This window comes from Wasmannia auropunctata, unplaced genomic scaffold (genome assembly GCF_000956235.1).
Source record: "Wasmannia auropunctata unplaced genomic scaffold, wasmannia.A_1.0 LD336116.1, whole genome shotgun sequence".
In the NCBI taxonomy this organism is placed as follows: Eukaryota; Metazoa; Arthropoda; class Insecta; order Hymenoptera; family Formicidae; genus Wasmannia; species Wasmannia auropunctata.
In genome coordinates this window covers 4,169,582-4,175,535 of record NW_012026774.1, presented here as the reverse complement: position 1 = coordinate 4,175,535, position 5,954 = coordinate 4,169,582, and positions in this window count along the sequence as shown.

Genomic DNA, 5,954 nt, shown 5'->3' with positions numbered 1-5,954 from the left:
CGTTACGCATCCCTTTATACATCCTCTTCCTCTAAACTAAATGGTATTATAAGATCTTCCTCTAAATAATATTATAAGATTACGCTTAACAGACATCAAATAGTGATTATAAATAGATTAAGAAGTAATCATTACAACTTAAATTACAGCCTTCACAGAAAAAATATGGTCAGCTTCGCTGCGTGCCCATGTGGTAACTCCATGCAAGACATCAACTATGTTATATTCTCTTGCCCCCTTACACGAGACAAAACTGTCCCATTATAGAAGCATTTCAACGAAGAAACACCTACACACTCAAATGATATTTTTCCTCTTTTGACCAATCCTTCTCCAAAATTGTGTCGACTGCTTTTTTCCTTGCTTAAAGCGAGCGATCTTAAGATTTAAAAGTCTTCCCTCCGCTCCCCTCCCGGTGTGGTTGCGGTACTCGTGCACGCGCATGTCCACGCCTGCTCCGCTCGGCAGGGGGCGTTTAATGCTACAGTGTTGCACGCTACACGACTCCATATTGGAGTCGGCTCTCTTGAACAGACTGGCCAAGTATACCCCTGCACAGGGGACCGCGGCCATACAAAGGAAAAAGAAGAGATTCGCGGCGGCGCTCGTGTATGGTCGGACGTGTTAGGTTTACGCTCCCGAGTTTTTACGAGTTTTGTAGCGTGTCTTAGCGGGTTAATCGTCTCTTGGGGGTGGCCCCAGAGGTATTTTGCACGCAAATCTATTTAACAACTGCATTCATTCAGTGCTTCGTTATGTCCGAGGCCCCGGCCTCGCGCGGGTGCGGAGAAAGGGAGGGCTGCGGTAACCCCATGGGAGCGCCCCGTTTGACCACGTTAATATTGGCCACCGTTTCAATTGACCACGTTGTTATTGACCACGTTGCTATTGACTACGTTAATATTGACCACGTTGAGATTGATCACGATCCCGATTGGCCACTGTCTCGATTAGCCACCGTCCCGATTGACCACAGTCCCGATTGACCACCGTCCCGACTGACCATTGTCACAACACAAGTTACAATATTTTACGCGAAGCGAGATCTACTCCACACCAAGAGATGATTTGCATTAAGTTAGTTTGAAACGAGATGGGCCCCCCCCCCCGTAAGGGAGGCGTGGAACGTACTGCCTCCACGCGTGTACTTTGCAACGGAAAGCGAAGTTCCACATGGGTTTACAACTTTTTACGCAAAGCGAGATCCACTCCACACCAAAAAATGGCTTGGGTTAGGTTAGTTTTAAACTAGGCGCCGCCGCCCCGTAGGGGGGGCGGAAGGTACTGCCTCCATGCCTGTACATGCAACGGAAAGCAAGGTTCCATATGGGTTCACATTTTTTACGCGAAGCGATCGGGATGGTGGTCAATCGGGACGGTGGTCAATTGGGACCGTGGTCAATCGGGACCGTGACCAATCGGGACGGTGATCAAACGAAACGCTGGCCAATCGGGACTGTGGTCAATCGGGACGGTGGCTAATCGGGACCGTGGTCAATCGGGACGGTGGTCAATCGGGACGGTGGCCAATCGGGACTGTGGTCAATCGGGCGGTGGTCTAATGGGACAGTGGCCAATCGGGATTGTGGTCAATCGGGACGGTGGTCAATCGGGACGGTGGCCAATCGGGACGGTGGTCAATCGAGATCGTGGTCAATCGGTACGGTGGTCAATCGGGACGGTGGCCAATCGGGATCGTAGACAATCGGGACGGTGGTCAATCGGGACGGTGGCTAATCGGGACAGTGATCAATCGGGACCGTGGTCAATATTAACGTAGTCAATAGCAACGTGGTCAATAACAACGTGGTCAATTGAAACGGTGGCCAATATTAACGTGGTCAAACGGGGCGCTCCCTATAAAGATATCCCAGTCGGAACACTTCTTCTCAAGCAATTTCAGTCCAGTTCAATCTTCACAACTTGCAAAAGAACTCCATTATCATAGGTGACATTAACGCCCACCATTATTCGTGGGGATGCGGCAAAACGGATAGTATAGGAACTACTATAGCCAATATTACAGATAACTTAGATCTCATTATACTCAACGATAATTCACCGACGTTGCTAACCCCCCCAGGTTCTTCCACTTCAATCATCGACTTGGTTATCGTGACAGCTAGCGTTGCTCCCTTATGCTCGTATGACAGACTAAATGATACAGCTGGAAGCGATCACTTCCCCATCTCGGTCAACTTAAGATGTAATCCGGTCCCAAAAAAAAAGTTCTCTTACAAAATTAAGATGAACAAAAGTCAGAAAGATCTTTTACGACTCCGTCTTCTCCAAGACGTACATTTCTTACCCTCTATAACAAATGACAATGAATTAAAAAACTAATCAAATTTCATCAATCTTATCAAAGGGCATCTGATAGCCCTTTATCCGGATAAAGATATCTCACCTCATTCTGTGTCTATCAGGGATTATAAATCTCCTCCCATATGGTGGGATAAGGAATGCCAATCGCTGATTGATGAAAGGAAGGAAGCAATGGCACAATTTAAAGAAAAATCCAATACAGAGAATTTTACTAAATATAAAAAGTTTTGCTCTTACGTGTCCAAGTCTCTTATGAAATTAAAGAAACGAAAGTGGAAAGAGCTTTGTAAAACATTCGACAGTAAAACTCCCACGATAAGGCTATGGAATTTAGTCAAAATGTTTAAAAGAAGAAACTTAAGTGAATGCAATGATGGTTTCGCATCTTCCGTATCTTCCTCCATTATAGATCAAGCCATTTCAAAATTCTGTCCGGATTCATGTTATAACAATAATCGTCTTCCTTTACAGGACATGATATTGCTTGACCAGCAGAATCCGTCCATCATTCTAGAATTAGATAAAGAATTTGCTATGAAAGAATTAGAATTATCTTTAAGATCTTCAAAAACAAAATCAGCCCCAGGTTTGAACCAACTGAATTACGAGCTCTTTAAATCACTTCCTGAGGAATTTCACTTCAAACTCCTTGAAATATACAATCACATTTTCAAATCAGGTCAATTTCCAGACGATTGGAAGACATCGCTTGTCATCTTCATCCCTAAGCCTGGAGGAGGAGGCGTTAGGCCTATCTCACTCTTATCTTGTTTGCTCAAGTTGATGGAGAAAATCATCTGCTTCAGGATACGATAGCTTCTAGAATCCTGCTTTATCTTGCCTGACTTTCAATTCGGTTTCCGACCTATGAAATCTTGCGTGGACAATTTATGCGCGCTCACCAACTATATACAGGCGGGATTTCTATTATCGGAACATACAGTTGCCGCATTCCTAGATATTCAAGGTGCGTTTGATAACGTTTGCTCAGATTTACTAATAAAAGATCTTGCTGAAATCGGAATTCCGACACAATGCCGCAAAAATCTAATTTGTAAAAGAAAAATCTTCTTCATCAAAGATGGCTTGTTGACAGATCCCTTCTTCGCTTACAAAGGCATCCCACAAGAGTCATCACTCAGCCCTTACCTGTTTAACATTTATCCTCGTCTCATAACTAAATGCATCCCACAGAGTGTGCACATCCTTCAGTACGCGGATAACATCGTCCTCTTCTCTACGAATAAAAATGTCAATCTTGCGCTGCAAAATCTCCAAATTGCATTAGATAATATACGGGGTTTTTTGAGACATAGAGGTCTTGATCTATCGCCTTCTAAATCAAATTGGATGGTGTTTACAAGGGCCAGGGCTGATCCCGTCCCCCCCCAACAGCAAGTTGTGTATCAACAATCATCCAATCCTCCGTGTGTCATCCTTCCGTTTTCTCGGTATCACTCTTAATCCCTATCTGGGGGGAGAGGCTCACCTTAGAAAGCTTGCCCGAAAAGGAAAGGCTGTCTCAGATGTATTGGCATCGCTGGTGGGCACCTCATGGGGGACTCACCCTGCTCAAAATTTATCGATCGGTTTTGAGAGGTACCATCGAATACGGCTGTCTAATATTTCGCATCAACGGCAACAAAACAGCGTTTTTAAAGTTAGAAAGACAGCAATTTCGCTCAATAAGAATAGCACTGGGATATAGAGTGTCCACCCCGATAAACGTAATGCTCGCAGAAGCAAAAGAGTGCCCGCTACAGATAAGATTCACCTACCTCATTGACAGATTTCTATATAAAACATATTCTAACAAGTTCAGCATAGTGACTCGCAGCCTTCGACGGCTGGAAAATTCGGCCCACTCTAATGTGCTCAAAAAAAGAGCCCAAAGAAACATACCTGTCTTTGATAGATACTGCGCCACTAAACACGTGATAGAAAAAACCCACCGTTTTACATTTATACCGGCTTTCGACGGTAATTATAGACTCTCCATCTACAAAAAGGATTTTGATACCTCACTAATAGATATAGACAGGGACGTCCCCAGGAATATTGTCGTACCCAGATTTATGGAACATTTCAACGAATTATCTCTGGAAACCACAGCCTTCTACACTGATGGGTCTAAATCTGACATGGATACCCTAGTGGGCGCGAGTATATACTCCCCGAGCTACAACTTCATTATATGTCACAAACTCCCTGCCATTTCTTCTATCTTTTCGGCGGAGGCTTAGGCGATCTTGCAAGCGATCAGTGCCATTACGGATTTAAACATTCAAACTGCGATCATATTTACAGATTCAAGAAGCGTCCTTGCTGCTATTGCTTCACCAGACTATAAACAAGAAAATCATCTAATTTTCAAGATTAAACAAAAACTTATTGATGCGGAATCAGAGGGAAGAAGAATCACTTTGAGCTAGATCCCAGCACACAAAGGGATCCCCGGGAACGAAAAAGCGGATTGCCTCGCCAAGCTTGCTTCAATTAGCGGCAATAAGCCTTCTTTTACCATCCCGTTTACAGACTTACAAACGGAAGCGAGACAACATAAATCAAGTTCTTTTAGAAAATACTTGGAAGAGACCTCACGTACTAAAGGCATACAATATTCGGATTTATACGGCAACGACTCTCCCAACCCTTGGTATTGGAACAAAGTTCTCAACAGAAAGGAAATCGTCTGCGTCTCAAGAATTAGGAGCAACCACTACAATCTCAATTATAGCTTATACAGAAAAAATATCGTGGACTCCCCTCAATGCCCGTGTGGCGAGACTAGACAAAACGTAAATCATATCGTTTTCTACTGTCCGCTGTATATTCACAACTCCAGTAAACTACGTACCTATTTAAAAAAAATGTTCTTAATTTTGCAATTGACCTTTTCCCTATGCTCAAAGACCCTGCTCCTCGTCTATGTACTCTCTTATCCGCATACTTCAGATCCCTAGATATCATTATTTGACCAGACTAGGAACTTTCCTCCGTTACTGTTGTCAGAGAGGATCCGAAAGCGAACATGCCGGCCACAGTATAACCAGTAGGTCCACTTCGTGTTGGCACCTTTGATCTCCTTTTCCGGATCACGTGAGCATCCACCATGTTAAATCCAGGACTGAATTGAGAAAAGTGCCTCACAAGTAATAAAACAGGTAAGTAATAATATGGATTCGATACAGTAAATCAATAAATTCAATGTGTGAATTGAATAAAACATTTTATTAGTAACAATTATTCGTAGAAGTGATCACTAAAGAAAATTTCTGATGTAATTGCTTATAAATTGTCTGCACATATGTATGTACGTTCCTATCGTTTTGCATTTCATTGGATCCAACCCAAAACAAAAGTTGCGCGGCAATACCTGCGCGAAGACTCAGTTTTTCGCTGAGTAGACCTACTGGTTATACTGTGCTTTTGGCTGTAACGCTAAAATGCCCTCGCGCACTATCGCCCTCTGAAGAAATGGATCCAAATTACGTAGCAAAATGGACTTTTCTGCTCGAGTAATACAATTTGTGGTGCGTGTCCGTGCTAGATCCACTTCTCGAGGATGTTGGTAAATCATTATTTGATTCACGTCTGTGCTAGATCCTCTTTTCGAGACTGTTAATAAA